Below are 17,600 nucleotides of genomic sequence, written 5' to 3'. Positions count from 1 at the left end.
AAGATGCGACCGCTTTTGTTGAGAGCCAGAGAAGAAGCTCTCCTCTCTGCAAGGTCAAGTACAGTATGCCAGAAGATTTGACCTCGTGAGTTGTCCTCATTCAACAAAGGCCTGGATAGCTCAGTTGGTAGAGTATCAGACTTTTAATCTGAGGGTCCAGGGTTCAAGTCCCTGTTCAGGCGGGTGAAGGGAGGCCCCTTCCCTGAAATGTTACACCTACTTCCTTTATCCTCCTTCTGTGGTCAAGTACAGTACGCCAGAAGATTTCTGCTCCTTCATCCTCAACACCGAGAAGGCCAAGGAGATGGCCGTGCACACAAGGAGTAACTTGTTTAAGTAAACCTTTTCGACCTAGCACCTTTGCGATCTTCCAGGACTGTGGATAAACGCCATTGTCAATAATTAAATTGAAGATATGGCATATGGGCTCCTGAATCAACTTTGCTGCCGCCCTCAGTAACCTACCATCCAAATTATCAATACCACATGGCTCATCGCTTTTAATGGAATGCAACAGTTTTCCTACCTCATCTACACTTATCCTCTTAAATTGAAAACTACACAGTTTATCCTACACAATATTGTTCTTTATCTGACAGTCTACCATCAACATCTATCATCTGATCTCTAATCAAATTTATTTTATTAATAAAAAGATATTGCTGCTCCCAGTCAGGTAACTGACATTTGGACAGGTTTTGAGTGGAGATGGGATTTGTCTTGGTCCTCGGTCGAACGGTTAGGCTCATTCATAAGCACTATCTGCCAACTGCTGTCATTCTGAAGCGACTGACGACATAAATACGAATAAAACCCGTCAATAAATGATAGACTTGAGTTTCTGGTAAGTACTACACAAGAAGATAAGGTGCTCAACTGGAGAAGGGAGTGTGGACTGGGTTTAGGGTTAGACCAATACTGTATTTGGCATAGAAATTGGGGCTCAGATTAGTGTTTGGTACTTGGGAACAATAAATCAAGGACTGGGTTTCTTCACTATTACATGACAAGAGACTAGTCGAGAGAACGTAGCCAGGATTAGGTTTGGGGTATTTGTCTGATGCTGAGGGACAGATCCTGGACTAATTTCCGATCCCAACATCTCTTCTACAAAAAAGCACTTGACTTCTTGGAGAATGCGGGCATCGATCCCGCTCCCTCTCGCATGCAAAGCGAGCACTCTACCATTTGAGCTAATTCCCCTGCCATCACAGCGTTGACAGAGAAGGTTCAGTCTCATAACTATTTTGGTTCCTTTGCTGGAGTACGTCAATTCCGCAGCTGACCGAGTTTCTCGGGGAACACAAGGAGCGAGAGGTTCAGTCATCACTGGGAACTTTGGAAGTGTAGTCACCTTTAGTCAGGTCTGCTTTGGTGAACTTCAGAGGCATCATGACCAGTCTGCATCAAAACATCATCTGAAATCCTGTGGCAGGTTTCTGGCATTGATTCTTAATTCAGTTGCCATCCCTGATAGATGGTAATGGTAATGGTAATCATGCCCGCGTGGCAGGCGAGTCTCTTTGCTTGTCTGACGTCTGTGTCGCACCCTGATTAGCTGGCAGCAAATGTGAACCACCAATGCCACGTGGGGACACACTGTAAGAGAAAAAAAAATCAACTGTCAAGTGGATGAGCCTCTGCAAAGTGGCGCTGAATGACAACACATCACAATGTCATACTCTTTGGATTCAAGCACCTTCTGGCGTAATGGGATCCACAACAATCATGTCAGCTGTGGATGCCACGTCAATTCATTCTTGAAGGGCAAGTGACAAAAAGAAGTACATGGTTCAGAAATCAGCTGCCAAAGTTTCACTGACCAAGCACCCAAGGCACTGCTGGGATTTGAACCCAGGATCTCCTGTTTACTAGACAGGCACTTTGACCAGCTTAGCCACAGTGCCAGCAGTGCATCTGGCACCAACACAAAAACAGTTCGCCAATGGGGAAAAATGTTCATACAAGGGAGGGAGTCCAAAATCATACACATGTGTGGATTGAGAGTCCCTGGGTGGGCTCGAACCACCAACCTCTCAGTTAACAGCCAAACGTGCGACCAATTGCGTGACAGAGACTACAACAGCATGACTGCAGTAAGGTTTCAATAAGTGCTGTCCACCTTAACTCTCGGGTGGTCCGGTACTGTTACGTTTCAGGTGTCATTCTGAATTCTGCCCTTTCGCAGGAAAAGAGCCTTTGTACTTTTTCAACATGAGCTCTAAAGAAAGGTATAAGCTGAGATATACTGCATTGGCCGGGAATCGGACCCGGGCCTCCCGCTTGGCAAGCGAGAATTCTACCACTGAACCACCAATGCCACGTTGGGAAACACTGTCGGAGAACAAATTAAATTGTCGAGTGGATGTGCCTCTGCAAAGTGGCGCTAAATGACAAAACATCACAACACACGCACAGGATGCCAGGGGAGGCCGAGTACTAACAGAGCTGAGCGAGAGGGCATAAGAAAAAAATTTGTGACCTTGTGGTGGTTACCCGACCAAGGATATGGTGCACGTCTGATGCGCAATGCATGCCAGGTGATGTTCATCTAGCGAGCAGACATTCTTGTGGGGGACAAGCTCAACAGTAGGAATGTTAAGAGAACTGACCAGTCCGCTATCAATGAAGTTCTCGTCCGCCCCAGAGTCAATTAATGCTGTGGTAGGAGAAGCTTCCCCCGCCCAGGATATCGTACCTTCCACCTGAAGTCGGCCCACCAAAGCGGATGACGCAGCCGGTGTGGTTGGAGCGGGCAGTGCCAGCAGCTGGGGAATATCCCTGGTGGAGGAAGAGCATTGGCGTGCTGGGCGAACTGGACCGCGGGAAATTGTGTGTAGGACTCCCACAGTACAGGCACAGCCACAGGCGTAGACGGTGACTACTCTCCGCTGACGAAAGGCGACTGGCTCCCAGTTGCATGGGGACGACACTCCCGACGTCGTCAGACGGCGCTCCACTGCTGGAGCAGGGAGGGAGGAGTGGTGCCGGAAGAGCCCCGGGAGGTGGGATTTGGAGCCGACGTGTGGGTCGGAGCGGCTCCGCCCGATACGCGTTTCGTAGCGCCTTGTCATTCCAGCAGCTCTCTGCCACTATCCCGGTTAGCTCAGTTGGTCAGCGTGTGGTGCTAATAACGCCAAGGTCATGGGTTCAACAAAACGGCGACAACCCACTTGCCCCCATATCCAACATCACACCACCCACCTGTGAAACACCCTCGACAAGGCCGCTGAAAACAGCATGTCAAAAGCAGAGTGGCAACAAACCTCTCGGCCACCGAGACTGCAAGAAGCAGATCAATGGGGACAGTGGACCCCATTATCCTCTACCCAAAATTTAGACCACCATTGTAGAGAACGCGGGCCGGGAAAGGACAACACCCAGCCCTCATAACCAACAGTACTCCACCACAAGGTAAACAGCATGGCGGCAACAAATGCCCAACCAAAGCGTCACAGACAGGATTCGAACCTGTGCGGGGAAACCCCATTGGATTTCAAGTCCAACGCCTTAACCTCTCGGCCACCGTGACTGCTTGGAAAAGACCAATGGGGGCAGGTGACCCCATTGTCCTAGAACCAAAATGTTGCTGATGTCAAGGATCAGCTGGCAACATGTGCATGGGAGGAAGACACATGGTTTGTGTGAGGGCTACACAAGTATTTCCACTTCTAGTTAAAAGCCAGGCACCTCACATCGTTTCCATAAAGTACCAAGGGATTGTCCTGTTGCCCTTGTATTTTGTGGGCAAAAAGGAGGCGTTTGCAAGTGGACCTCAGACCCTATCACTGGTCACCTGAACAGGGACTTGAATCCCGGACACTCAGATCAAAAGGCTAATGTTCAGTTGACTGGCTCAAACTTAGTCTTGTCTGACCACTCTTTTGTCCAGAAGATATTTGGCTAATGTGGTCTGATTTCTTAAACCTGCAAATGTCCAAATACACAAGGGTATTGTCTTTGTAGGGCGCATTGACACACAGTTTGCCAATTGGGAACCACACAAGTGCTGTGCAAGAGTGGAGCGCAAACATGAATAAACACTGACGCACCCAGAGAACGTCCCTGGGTGGGCTCGAACAACCAGCCTCCCGGTTAACAGCCGAGCGCGCTGACCGATTGCGCCACAGAGACTCACACCCTGCCAACTTCTGTTCAGTTGAAGCCATACTAACGCATGCTATGCTTCCAGCATGCCCTTTGTTTTGGATGTGACTCGCACCTTCTGGTGTAACAATCAAACAACATTGCAAACCAGGACACCAGCTTTACTCTTTGATGAACGCAAAGTATTTTTGGGTACAATCCAGGGGTCTTGTGCTCTCACGGAAATGGCTCTGTCCTTTTTCAACATGAGTTGAGGCGAAATGTATTAAAATGGACAGACTGCATTGGTCACTCAAGCAGAATTTCTCAGTTTGCCAATTTCAGACTGCGTGACAAAGAATCAAGTCAAACTCCATCGACAGGATGGACAGGGGACAACAAAGCAGGGAAGATAAGGGATAGGGAGGAGAGGGGAAAGATGCGACCGCTTTTGTTGAGAGCCAGAGAAGAAGCTCTCCTCTCTGCAAGGTCAAGTACAGTATGCCAGAAGATTTGACCTCGTGAGTTGTCCTCATTCAACAAAGGCCTGGATAGCTCAGTTGGTAGAGCATCAGACTTTTATTCTGAGGGTCCAGGGTTCAAGTCCCTGTTCAGGCGGGTGAAGGGAGGCCCCTTCCCTGAAATGTTACACCTACTTCCTTTATCCTCCTTCTGTGGTCAAGTACAGTACGCCAGAAGATTTCTGCTCCTTCATCCTCAACACCGAGAAGGCCAAGGAGATGGCCGTGCACACAAGGAGTAACTTGTTTAAGTAAACCTTTTTGACCTAGCACCTTTGCGATCTTCCAGGACTGTGGATAAACGCCATTGTCAATAATTAAATTGAAGATATGGCATATGGGCTCCTGAATCAACTTTGCTGCCGCCCTCAGTAACCTACCATCCAAATTATCAATACCACATGGCTCATCGCTTTTAATGGAATGCAACAGTTTTCCTACCTCATCTACACTTATCCTCTTAAATTGAAAACTACACAGTTTATCCTACACAATATTGTTCTTTATCTGACAGTCTACCATCAACATCTATCATCTGATCTCTAATCAAATTTATTTTATTAATAAAAAGATATTGCTGCTCCCAGTCAGGTAACTGACATTTGGACAGGTTTTGAGTGGAGATGGGATTTGTCTTGGTCCTCGGTCGAACGGTTAGGCTCATTCATAAGCACTATCTGCCAACTGCTGTCATTCTGAAGCGACTGACGACATAAATACGAATAAAACCCGTCAATAAATGATAGACTTGAGTTTCTGGTAAGTACTACACAAGAAGATAAGGTGCTCAACTGGAGAAGGGAGTGTGGACTGGGTTTAGGGTTAGACCAATACTGTATTTGGCATAGAAATTGGGGCTCAGATTAGTGTTTGGTACTTGGGAACAATAAATCAAGGACTGGGTTTCTTCACTATTACATGACAAGAGACTAGTCGAGAGAACGTAGCCAGGATTAGGTTTGGGGTATTTGTCTGATGCTGAGGGACAGATCCTGGACTAATTTCCGATCCCAACATCTCTTCTACAAAAAAGCACTTGACTTCTTGGAGAATGCGGGCATCGATCCCGCTCCCTCTCGCATGCAAAGCGAGCACTCTACCATTTGAGCTAATTCCCCTGCCATCACAGCGTTGACAGAGAAGGTTCAGTCTCATAACTATTTTGGTTCCTTTGCTGGAGTACGTCAATTCCGCAGCTGACCGAGTTTCTCGGGGAACACAAGGAGCGAGAGGTTCAGTCATCACTGGGAACTTTGGAAGTGTAGTCACCTTTAGTCAGGTCTGCTTTGGTGAACTTCAGAGGCATCATGACCAGTCTGCATCAAAACATCATCTGAAATCCTGTGGCAGGTTTCTGGCATTGATTCTTAATTCAGTTGCCATCCCTGATAGATGGTAATGGTAATGGTAATCATGCCCGCGTGGCAGGCGAGTCTCTTTGCTTGTCTGACGTCTGTGTCGCACCCTGATTAGCTGGCAGCAAATGTGAACCACCAATGCCACGTGGGGACACACTGTAAGAGAAAAAAAAATCAACTGTCAAGTGGATGAGCCTCTGCAAAGTGGCGCTGAATGACAACACATCACAATGTCATACTCTTTGGATTCAAGCACCTTCTGGCGTAATGGGATCCACAACAATCATGTCAGCTGTGGATGCCACGTCAATTCATTCTTGAAGGGCAAGTGACAAAAAGAAGTACATGGTTCAGAAATCAGCTGCCAAAGTTTCACTGACCAAGCACCCAAGGCACTGCTGGGATTTGAACCCAGGATCTCCTGTTTACTAGACAGGCACTTTGACCAGCTTAGCCACAGTGCCAGCAGTGCATCTGGCACCAACACAAAAACAGTTCGCCAATGGGGAAAAATGTTCATACAAGGGAGGGAGTCCAAAATCATACACATGTGTGGATTGAGAGTCCCTGGGTGGGCTCGAACCACCAACCTCTCAGTTAACAGCCAAACGTGCTGACCAATTGCGTCACAGAGACTACAACAGCATGACTGCAGTAAGGTTTCAATAAGTGCTGTCCACCTTAACTCTCGGGTGGTCCGGTCGGTTACGTTTCAGGTGTCATTCTGAATTCTGCCCTTTCGCAGGAAAAGAGCCTTTGTACTTTTTCAACATGAGCTATAAAGAAAGGTATAAGCTGAGATATACTGCATTGGCCGGGAATCGGACCCGGGCCTCCCGCTTGGCAAGCGAGAATTCTACCACTGAACCACCAATGCCACGTTGGGAAACACTGTCGGAGAACAAATTAAATTGTCGAGTGGATGTGCCTCTGCAAAGTGGCGCTAAATGACAAAACATCACAACACACGCACAGGATGCCAGGGGAGGCCGAGTACTAACAGAGCTGAGCGAGAGGGCATAAGAAAAAAATTTGTGACCTTGTGGTGGTTACCCGACCAAGGATATGGTGCACGTCTGATGCGCAATGCATGCCAGATGATGTTCATCTAGCGAGCAGACATTCTTGTGGGGGACAAGCTCAACTGTAGGAATGTTAAGAGAACTGACCAGTCCGCTATCAATGAAGTTCTCGTCCGCCCCAGAGTCAATTAATGCTGTGGTAGGAGAAGCTTCCCCCGCCCAGGATATCGTACCTTCCACCTGAAGTCGGCCCACCAAAGCGGATGACGCAGCCGGTGTGGTTGGAGCGGGCAGTGCCAGCAGCTGGGGAATATCCCTGGTGGAGGAAGAGCATTGGCGTGCTTGGCGAACTGGACCGCGGGAAATTGTGTGTAGGACTCCCACAGTACAGGCACAGCCACAGGCGTAGACGGTGACTCCTCTCCGCTGACGAAAGGCGACTGGCTCCCAGTTGCATGGGGACGACACTCCCGACGTCGTCAGATGGCGCTCCACTGCTGGAGCAGGGAGGGAGGAGTGGTGCCGGAAGAGCCCCGGGAGGTGGGATTTGGAGCCGACGTGTGGGTCGGAGCGGCTCGGCCCGATACGCGTTTCGTAGCGCCTTGTCATTCCAGCAGCTCTCTGCCGCTATCCCGGTTAGCTCAGTTGGTCAGCGTGTGGTGCTAATAACGCCAAGGTCATGGGTTCAACCCCTCGTACTGGCCACTCTTCTTTATGTGCTCCAGGAACAACAAAACGGCGACAACCCACTTGCCCCCATATCCAACATCACACCACCCACCTGTGAAACACCCTCGACAAGGCCGCTGAAAACAGCATGTCAAAAGCAGAGTGGCAACAAACCTCTCGGCCACCGAGACTGCAAGAAGCAGATCAATGGGGACAGTGGACCCCATTATCCTCTACCCAAAATTTAGACCACCATTGTAGAGAACGCGGGCCGCGAAAGGACAACACCCCAGCCCTCATAACCAACAGTACTCCACCACAAGGTAAACAGCATGGCCAACCAAAGCGTCACAACCCAATTGGATTTCAAGTCCAACGCCTTAACCTCTCGGCCACCGTGACTGCTTGGAAAAGACCAATGGGGGCAGGTGACCCCATTGTCCTAGAACCAAAATGTTGCTGATGTCAAGGATCAGCTGGCAACATGTGCATGGGAGGAAGACACATGGTTTGTGTGAGGAGCTACACAAGTCTTTCCACTTCTAGTTAAAAGCCAGGCACCTCACATCGTTTCCATAAAGTACCAAGGGATTGTCCTGTTGCCCTTGTATTTTGTGGGCAAAAAGGAGGCGTTTGCAAGTGGACCTCAGACCCTATCACTGGTCACCTGAACAGGGACTTGAATCCCGGACACTCAGATCAAAAGTCTAATGTTCAGTTGACTGGCTCAAACTTAGTCTTGTCTGACCACTCTTTTGTCCAGAAGATATTTGGCTAATGTGGTCTGATTTCTTAAACCTGCAAATGTCCAAATACACAAGGGTATTGTCTCTGTAGGGCGCATTGACACACAGTTTGCCAATTGGGAACCACACAAGTGCTGTGCAAGAGTGGAGCGCAAACATGAATAAACACTGACACTGATGCACCCAGAGAACGTCCCTGGGTGGGCTCGAACCACCAGCCTCCCGGTTAACAGCCGAGCGCGCTGACCGATTGCGCCACAGAGACTCACACCCTGCCAACTTCTGTTCAGTTGAAGCCATACTAACGCATGCTATGCTTCCAGCATGCCCTTTGTTTTGGATGTGACTCGCACCTTCTGGTGTAACAATCAAACAACATTGCAAACCAGGACACCAGCTTTACTCTTTGATGAACGCAAAGTATTTTTGGGTACAATCCAGGGGTCTTGTGCTCTCACGGAAATGGCTCTGTCCTTTTTCAACATGAGTTGAGGCGAAATGTATTAAAATGGACAGACTGCATTGGTCACTCAAGCAGAATTTCTCAGTTTGCCAATTTCAGACTGCGTGACAAAGAATCAAGTCAAACTCCATCGACAGGATGGACAGGGGACAACAAAGCAGGGAAGATAAGGGATAGGGAGGAGAGGGGAAAGATGCGACCGCTTTTGTTGAGAGCCAGAGAAGAAGCTCTCCTCTCTGCAAGGTCAAGTACAGTATGCCAGAAGATTTGACCTTGTGACTTTTAATCTGAGGGTCCAGGGTTCAAGTCCTTGTTCAGGCAGGTGAAGGGAGGCCCCTTCCCTGAAATGTTACACCTCCTTCTGTGGTCAAGTACAGTACGCCAGAAGATTTCTGCTCCTTCATCCTCAACACCGAGAAGGCCAAGGAGATGGCCGTGCACACAAGGAGTAACTTGTTTAAGTAAACCTTTTCGACCTAGCACCTTTGCGATCTTCCAGGACTGTGGATAAACGCCATTGTCAATAATTAAATTATTAAATTAAATTATCGAACCACCAACCTCTCAGTTAACAGCCAAACGTGCTGACCAATTGCGTGACAGAGACTACAACAGCATGACTGCAGTAAGGTTTCAATAATTGCTGTCCACCTTAACTCTCGGGTGGTCCGGTCTGTTACGTTTCAGGTGTCATTCTGAATTCTGCCCTTTCGCAGGAAAAGAGCCTTTGTACTTTTTCAACATGAGTTCTAAAGAAAGGTATAAGCTGAGATATACTGCATTGGCCGGGAATCGGACCCGGGCCTCCCGCTTGGCAAGCGAGAATTCTACCACTGAACCACCAATGCCACGTTGGAAAACACTGTCGGAGAACAAATTAAATTGTCGAGTGGATGTGCCTCTGCAAAGTGGCGCTAAATGACAAAACATCACAACACACGCACAGGATGCCAGGGGAGGCCGAGTACAAACAGAGCTGAGCGAGAGGGCATAAGAAAAAAAATTGTGACCTTGTGGTGGTTACCCGACAGCACCAAGGATATGGTGCACGTCTGATGCGCAATGCATGCCAGATGATGTTCATCTAGCGAGCAGACATTCTTGTGGGGGACAAGCTCAACTGTAGGAATGTTAAGAGAACTGACCAGTCCGCTATCAATGAAGTTCTCGTCCGCCCCAGAGTCAATTAATGCTGTGGTAGGAGAAGCTTCCCCCGCCCAGGATATCGTACCTTCCACCTGAAGTCGGCCCACCAAAGCGGATGACGCAGCCGGTGTGGTTGGAGCGGGCAGTGCCAGCAGCTGGGGAATATCCCTGGTGGAGGAAGAGCATTGGCGTGCTGGGCGAACTGGACCGCGGGAAATTGTGTGTAGGACTCCCACAGTACAGGCACAGCCACAGGCGTAGACGGTGACTCCTCTCCGCTGACGAAAGGCGACTGGCTCCCAGTTGCATGGGGACGACACTCCCGACGTCGTCAGACGGCGCTCCACTGCTGGAGCAGGGAGGGAGGAGTGGTGCCGGAAGAGCCCCGGGAGGTGGGATTTGGAGCCGACGTGTGGGTCGGAGCGGCTCCGCCCGATACACGTTTCGTAGCGCCTTGTCATTCCAGCAGCTCTCTGCCGCTATCCCGGTTAGCTCAGTTGGTCAGCGTGTGGTGCTAATAATGCCAAGGTCATGGGTTCAACCCCTCGTACTGGCCACTCTTCTTTATGTGCTCCAGGAACAACAAAACGGCGACAACCCACTTGCCCCCTGTTTAAATCCCTAGTTACCCAGGGGATGCAAGACCCTTACTTCCCCCTCGTGTTATGGGGGAACAGGCGCACCTCCCTGCCTGACTACTCCGTTTAAAGGGTTACGGCCGCTCGCGTGAAGGAAGGGCCTCTTAGTCAGGGGCGAGAGAGACTCACCCAGGTATTAACAGCCACGGCTTGGCAGAGGTGGCCCCGCTGCATCCGGGCCTACACACAAACCAGAGTAACCGCGGGTTGGTTGTGAGTGACACCGGACCCTCTGCTTTTAAGGCTGCTCTCTCTCTGATATGGATTGTTGCTCTTGTTAAGGACCTGGGGTTATTTACTCATCTATTAGCGATCAGAGGGACCTATAGGTTGTAGGTTACCGGAACAACCGAAAAAGGAATTTTGTTACAACACACGCTTTACTCTTTTATGTCACAGAAACAAAGAGAGACAAGTCTCTGTAAAAGGGAGAAAAGGTTTATTAAAGTTTAGCAAGGGCAATTCAGCAGGATTAGATAGACTATAAGGTAAAAGATAAACAGGACTAGCCGCGTGAGCTCCACTCACCTACCTGACCGAGGAGGCATAAGCTGTAAGCTAGCGCCTCGCTCTTATCAGTAGTAGTAAGCCGCAGGAGATGATAAAAAGTCCCGTAAGATAAAAAGGCCTGCCGGGGGTTGATCGGATCAGGCGGGAAACCGGGTGATCAATCCGACGTCCTTCCTTTGGTTCACTGGTATTCCGGAGTATCACTTGGGCAAGGCGGGTTTGGGGACAGCGGTGGCTGGCTCCTGGTCCCCGTTGGCTCGACTCGAATCCCGGGAGAGTTCCAGTGAACTTTCTTCTTATGTGGAGTGCAGCGTTCATCTGGCCCGAGGAGGCTTCTCTTCCTCGGCTTCTTGCAGTTGAGATCGTGCGGGTGGTCAATGGTTGCTGTCCTCTGAGTCTTCTTGGGAGCCTAGGGAGCTTCTTGTAGTGCTGCCTCTTTGTTAGGCAGCCTGGAACCAGCCTAGAGCACTGAGAATTCATTCCCTTTATGCTCTGTTTAAGCCCTGCCCTTGTCCCTCCTTTCCTTCATGGGTCCTCCCCGAGGGAGTTGACTTTCATCCAGTATTTTTCCTATGTCCCGCCTTTCTCCGCCCAAAAGGTGGTCCTTTTCGCTAGAAGGGGATCTCCCTTGTGACCTTTGGCCTAGATAGACGATGTTTGACCTACTTTGTGAGTTTGGAGCTCATAACGGCGGTTTAATGACATCTCATACTTATCTTAGTCATACAACCATAATGCCATGTTGTTACAACTTTGATTATAGGGCTACATAAATCATCACATCAAATCATCACATTTAATCACATTTAAGAGCCTGGCGAAGCGATAGTTATGCAAGAGTCCCTGTGGTTCTGGAAGTGCGGTGGAAAGTATGTGTGTGTGTTGTCCCTATAAATGCACATGTCGTCCAAATGACATGAGGTATCAACTGACTTGTGTTTTGTGTAGTTGCTTGTCTAAAAGCGATAGAAAAGCGATTGATGAACGTGTTTGAACTGTTTCCCGTTTACTATTCAGTACAACTAACCATACATGTTGTTTTTGTCTACCTCTGGCGTACAAATCATAGATTACACCCCCTCCGTCCGGCCCTTGGACGGAGGTGTCTTTCCAGGTCACTCGACACCCCCTCCAGGAATCCGCTTTGTTACCCTTAACTATGCCGGATTATTACAATGTGACCGGGAAGTTGTATGAAAGTCCACATAGAACAGTCCAGCTGGCGCATGAAGTCCTCAGAGTCCCTGGTCCTCGAGACCCTCAGGGCGGAGAGGGTTGACGACCTGGACCGGGCGCGACTCTTCATTACGGCTCGCCGGGAGAGGACCTCCCTGCGCCGCGATCCTATCGAGGGCGTCGAGTAGGGCCCTAGCCGCAGACACGGAACGGAGGACATCATCCACCACCAGCTCCACCGAGGGAGGCAGTGGGGGAGAGAGTGGAGAAAAAGGGGGAGACTCCGGCTCCTCGGCGGAGGGTCCCCTGTCGTCGTCCTCCGGCTCGGGTTCAGGGGTGCAAGGCCCCCTCTTGGCCGAGACGCCCCCGGGCGCGCTGGTCGTAGGAAGGGAGTCGTCGTCGTGCTCCATAGTCGTCGTGCCTTCAGCGTCCTCATCGGCCACGATGGTACCGGTCTGGCGTCGCATCACCTTAGCGGGAGATCCCACGCTCGGCCGGTCCTTCACCATCGCCCCAGCGTCTTCATTGGCCGGGCGCCTAAGAAAGACTGGCAGCGGCTGACCATAGGGACCCAGGCCGACGCACATCCCGCATTCCAGATGTGTTGAAGCGGTGAGCTTGCCATCGGGGTATCTCCAAGTGGAATGGTAGACCCCCTCGAAGTAGCCGAGCACTTGGTTGTCCGGGGTCCTCCACACCTTTCTCCGCTGGCGGATACCTCCATACACTCGTTGGATTTCTGCAGCCCTGGATTGCACCATCCAGAACGGGGTGCATCTCATTTCATCCAGGGGTAGCTCCAGGGTAGCCTTGTGGTACACCCCATAAGGCGTATGGTCGTTGGCAACAGACCAGTTGTAATAACACCTCTGGTAGGGGAAACAGCAAAAACCCCAGAAGATGTTGTCCTTTACCCAGGCGAAGTCCATATCTCTGTTCCCACAGGACAGGCATCGGGGTTCAGTCTATGGATGGTAAAAATGTAACAGTTCATCATGCTCAAGAAAAAAGAAAAAAGGAAAAAGAAAACACGCTCGATGGTCAGCGCGTCGCTCGTGGCGAGAGGGTGACATGCCAGGTTGCCGTTGTCACCCTGGGCGTAAGAGGTCTAGAGAGCCCCGCCACACGTTGAGCAGTAACCGGGAAGAAGGCAGCGTAAGTCATGAACCAGGCAACTAAACAGAGCTGACTGACCAAGTCTACCCAAACTAGAGCGGCCAATACGCCCCATCCTATCCCCCAGCTCACTAGGGCTCCTGTCTTCAGCCACCATTCCTGCTTCCCTTTAAGGGTAAGACTAGCCACCAGGCTCGTAATGCGAACCAGGAGAAGGAGTATTATCAGGCCTTCCAATGCTAATGTAGCGTAGAGCATAGGGACTATAAAGGCGGAGGCTATATCCATTCCAGCCCAGATTAGGAGTAGGGCCACTTTCCCTTTCCCCATCCAGGTGGTAACATCAATAGGGATGCGGCTCATTAGGTATACCACAAAGAGGCCTAAACCCAGGCACCGTTCACTGTACAGAAGCCGTAGCCCCACCACCTTGCCTATCATCAGGATTGCAACGATAATCCTAAAGGGTTGAAACCCATTCCAAATCCCCATACACCCGTACATAGCCCAACATGAAAATAGGATCCAAAATTCTGTTTCACTTACATTCGGTATGGCCCCAGGTACCACCGGTCCTAGGAAGATTGTTGTCTCGTTTTGAGGTCTAATGCTGCTACTGCTGTTGCCAGAGTCCATGGTTAAGCTTGCTTACCTTCTCTTACCCGGTACTTGCTCTAGTGATCTCGAGGATCAGACTGTGCTGGGGTGCTCCCAGCAGCTTCTTTTATGGACAGCTTGGCTCCTCCCTTGACTCCTCCCTCGGATGTCCGGTGAGACAGCTTCCTCTTTTGCTCAGCCAGCTGCTGATTGGTTACTGGTAGCCCCGCCTTCCAACTGAGGGTGGAGCTATGGGTCACATCCTCTTTTGGTCTCGCAGTCCTGGTTTGGCTGCGGGCGTGAAGGGTGTCCCAGCCTGTACTCTCCTTTCGCCTCAAGGCTCTGATTCCTCCTCTGATCAGTAGTGGTAATATGATGGCTGCAGCGATGATTCCCGCTGCCAACAGCAGCCACGGCCACAACTTGGCTAACAGGCTGTTGATCCATCCTCCCACAGTGGAGGCCACACCATCTGCTAGTCCGGTCACCCCACTGACCACTGCCTCGCCTGTCCTAGCGAGTACTCTGCCCGTCACTTCGATCCAGGTGCACTCGTGCTCCAGAGCCCCACTGCCACAGTGCAGCCAGTGCTCGCTGGGGGAGTAACAGGACCCTTGGTTATACAGACGGTTGGGTCCGATCCACTCAAAGCCGGAGATCTCTTGGCCTTTGCATAGGCTTTGTCGGAAAGCATGTCCTTCGGATAGGAGAAAAGCTGCGTTGCCTACTTCAGGCAACACCTCCAGCCATCCTCTTGTTCTGTTCGCAATCCCAGGCCCTGTCAGTTTGGCCAGGCAGTGCGCCTGTTTTTGTGGATGAAAAGCTCGTTTCCATCCTCCTTGATGACTTTTCTCCCATCTTGCCCCTAGCTGGAAGGTTTCGACCGAATCATTACGGTAGCGAACGTTACCATACCACTTCCAGGCCTCGATTGCTCTGCAATCGCCTCGGGCTAAGGTCACTTCGCAGATGGTCTCCTCCGTGTTGCACTTCATCTTCCAGGGCTGAGGCTGTACCGCTATTGGAGGGTTCTGTTCCTCCTTCTTGAGCGCGCGCTCCCTGGAGTATACAGTGGCTATATACTGGTATCTCACCCAGTAGTTGTCAGAAGCAGTTAGGCATGGCAGAACCCACATCTGGACCTCCTTAGGATTCAGTCCCCACCACGTCTGTGTCTCATCCCGGTGGTGATTTTCTTCCCACGCTTGTAGAACGCCTTTCATAGTCCCGTTTTTCTTTAGGTCCCCACAGTCATAGATCCACTGGGGGATTACCCCATCTTGTACTTCATTCAGGGTACAACGAGGTGATGCTCCGTTGTTCCACCATACCGTCCCGTTCAGGCTTTCATAGGCTGTTTTGACCACGCATTGGTCGATCTTGTTAAAGTCGTCCTTGCCTACCCCTTTCAGGTCATCAGGAGTAGGTAGGCGCTGCACCAGAAAGTTACTGTTGATCGGGCCGTACACCCCTGTCATGTCGAAGAGCTGACTGCTCCAGGCCCCCGCGTAGTGCTTTAGATTCTTCCGCCATACCCAAGGAAGCGAGTCGTTCAACCAGGTGTCGATTTGTACTCCTCCCGGCTGATAGGTGACTGCTTCCTGGGTGAGCACTAGGAAGTTCTCGGCACACGCCTTACCCAGCGTCCAGTAACATCTATCCAGATGGAGCATGGACGCCAGGCAGGCTATTACCAATGGGTGTCTGTGCTTCAGCTTCTGCAACAGTTGGTACGCGTTTGAGCCTGTCGACATGTTCTTCTGTAGTTGCAAGAGCATCCCTTCAATCTTGGGTTTCCATACGGCCGGTTTAGTGACGACCACTTCTTTAGGCCCACCCATGGTTGACCCTACCAGGGTATTCACCTCTGTCCTGAGATGGCGTTCAGGAACAGGCCAGTTGGAAGGGCCCATTTTGATGAATCTTTTATTTCTTCTTCCCGAGGGTGTCACATACCTTGCCGTGGTCCAGATCTGTTCCGGGCCAGGGGTGGTGGTTGTCTCTGCTACTTTTGGGCAGGACCCCCCTTTAGGGACTAGTAGTTGCGGTGGAGGACTTGTGGCCGGGATATCTGTGTCATTTCCCGTGCCGTTGGTGCACGTCAGAGTCAAACAGCTCCAACAGGGTTCCCACTTGGGTCTCAGACTCTCGCAGACATTCCCGTCGTTCTGGTACGGTGCCTCAAGGACTATCCCCTTCTTCCATATGCCTTGGTTGTTCTGTCCTGGCACCGGTACACAGACGTATGTGCAATGCCAGGTGGGGCTTTCTCCTTCTTTCTCTAGCCAATTGCAGGACACGGTTTTGGTAGTTTTGCTTTCCCAGACGTGTACTTCCACTTGTAGGTGGTCTTTTGAGGGTTGTTCGCATTCCGGGGTTGCTGTCCAGAACTTTCCGTTAAGGCCTTCTTGGTTTATATAGTTCTGGAGGTCAGTGTTGTTCAGGAGCAGTGTTTTTCCATCCTCTGCTGCTTCCGCTTGTTCGTCGTTTATTAAGGCTCTGATCCCATACCGAACACCGGTTGTCTCGGGGATCCACTTGATGTTGAAGTGGTACTCTTGGGTTTCCCAGCAGCTCTGGGTGAACCGTTTAGTGGTTCTGTGACGGACCCTGATTAGGTCCAACGCCGACGTCTCTACAGACGGGGGCGGTGTTGGTCGTAGGACAGTGGTCCTTACATTCCCTCTTGAGAGTGTGTACACCACTATACCCAACATAAATAAGGCTGCCATCCAGCCGCCAATCAGGAGGGTGCCTGGCGAGAATCTGCGTCTTGGTCGCCTTGGTAGCGGTTGCTCATATATGGTCTCGGGAGGAATATTACTGCTGCGGAGGTTCTCATAGATGACTTCGGGGGTTGGTTCTTCATAAATGGGTTCTAATTCGTAATACTGTCCAGGATCAGGTTCTTGTAGGGGGACTTGACTGGTGGCTTGGACAGCTTGGAGGAGTTGGCTTAAACGGACATGGTCGAGGCCACTGCCGGCAGGCATCGTTGCTTCCCTTTTCTCCTGGGATGCTGTCTTGTAGGTCTTGAGAACGCAATGACTCTCTCCTTCTTCAGTGGCTCGTAATATGCCGCTTTTTCTCCCTCCAGCTTATGGTCCAACCCACGCCACACCCATTTCCATGACGTCACCAGCCACTCCTTTACGGGTAGGGCTGGTCCTTCTTTGATCCAGATAACCCGTCCCTCGCTGGAGACCTCATGGTCATCTATTTCGGGGTCTTTAGTACTGGGCGTGACTTGTAGGAATTCTTCGTAGAGGGGCTGGTCTTCTGTTGGTCCGAATCCAGTCTTTTTGCACCATGCCATTCTGCCAAAGGGGTGGACCTCCAGACAACTGGCCCCTCCCATTTCTATAGGCGTGTCCCCATAGCATGCGTCATATTTTGTACTGAAAGTGTGTAAGGCTAATGTTGTGTTTTCTATGACCCAGGACTTCCTGTTTCGGGTCTTAGCTTGAAGATGTCGGTACATATTCTTGCTGGTTGTCCACAGTAGCATCCCCGCCACTCGGATTTCTACGTATTCATCTTGTAAGGGGTCGG

The 17,600-nt window shown here is 50.6% G+C and overlaps 12 non-coding genes across 12 annotated transcripts; 2 read left to right on the top strand and 10 right to left on the bottom strand.

Annotated features, from left to right (window-relative positions):
* The first annotated feature begins 109 nt into the window (after positions 1–109).
* trnak-uuu (transfer RNA lysine (anticodon UUU)) lies at positions 110–182 on the top strand. Its single transcript has one exon. It is a non-coding gene; the product is annotated as a tRNA-Lys (tRNA).
* Positions 183–1,130: 948 nt separating this feature from the next.
* trnaa-ugc (transfer RNA alanine (anticodon UGC)) lies at positions 1,131–1,203 on the bottom strand. The gene has a single exon. It is a non-coding gene; the product is annotated as a tRNA-Ala (tRNA).
* Positions 1,204–1,833: 630 nt separating this feature from the next.
* trnat-agu (transfer RNA threonine (anticodon AGU)) lies at positions 1,834–1,907 on the bottom strand. The gene has a single exon. It is a non-coding gene; the product is annotated as a tRNA-Thr (tRNA).
* Positions 1,908–2,249: 342 nt separating this feature from the next.
* On the bottom strand, positions 2,250–2,320 carry trnag-gcc (transfer RNA glycine (anticodon GCC)). The gene has a single exon. It is a non-coding gene; the product is annotated as a tRNA-Gly (tRNA).
* A 1,130-nt stretch (positions 2,321–3,450) lies between these two features.
* Positions 3,451–3,532, bottom strand: trnas-uga (transfer RNA serine (anticodon UGA)). The gene has a single exon. It is a non-coding gene; the product is annotated as a tRNA-Ser (tRNA).
* Positions 3,533–4,060: 528 nt separating this feature from the next.
* Positions 4,061–4,134, bottom strand: trnan-guu (transfer RNA asparagine (anticodon GUU)). Its single transcript has one exon. It is a non-coding gene; the product is annotated as a tRNA-Asn (tRNA).
* A 497-nt stretch (positions 4,135–4,631) lies between these two features.
* On the top strand, positions 4,632–4,704 carry trnak-uuu (transfer RNA lysine (anticodon UUU)). Its single transcript has one exon. It is a non-coding gene; the product is annotated as a tRNA-Lys (tRNA).
* A 948-nt stretch (positions 4,705–5,652) lies between these two features.
* Positions 5,653–5,725, bottom strand: trnaa-ugc (transfer RNA alanine (anticodon UGC)). The gene has a single exon. It is a non-coding gene; the product is annotated as a tRNA-Ala (tRNA).
* A 630-nt stretch (positions 5,726–6,355) lies between these two features.
* On the bottom strand, positions 6,356–6,429 carry trnat-agu (transfer RNA threonine (anticodon AGU)). Its single transcript has one exon. It is a non-coding gene; the product is annotated as a tRNA-Thr (tRNA).
* Positions 6,430–6,771: 342 nt separating this feature from the next.
* On the bottom strand, positions 6,772–6,842 carry trnag-gcc (transfer RNA glycine (anticodon GCC)). The gene has a single exon. It is a non-coding gene; the product is annotated as a tRNA-Gly (tRNA).
* Positions 6,843–8,593: 1,751 nt separating this feature from the next.
* On the bottom strand, positions 8,594–8,667 carry trnan-guu (transfer RNA asparagine (anticodon GUU)). Its single transcript has one exon. It is a non-coding gene; the product is annotated as a tRNA-Asn (tRNA).
* A 975-nt stretch (positions 8,668–9,642) lies between these two features.
* trnag-gcc (transfer RNA glycine (anticodon GCC)) lies at positions 9,643–9,713 on the bottom strand. Its single transcript has one exon. It is a non-coding gene; the product is annotated as a tRNA-Gly (tRNA).
* Between the last annotated feature and the right edge of the window lie 7,887 nt (positions 9,714–17,600).

The sequence above is a fragment of the Doryrhamphus excisus genome, unplaced genomic scaffold (genome assembly GCF_037039965.1).
Source record: "Doryrhamphus excisus strain RoL-2023G ecotype Guam unplaced genomic scaffold, RoL_Dexc_Guam_v1.1 HiC_scaffold_24, whole genome shotgun sequence".
NCBI lineage: Eukaryota > Metazoa > Chordata > Actinopteri > Syngnathiformes > Syngnathidae > Doryrhamphus > Doryrhamphus excisus.
The sequence above is the reverse complement of the archived record's forward strand: the minus strand, read 5'-3'. Positions and strand labels throughout refer to the sequence as shown.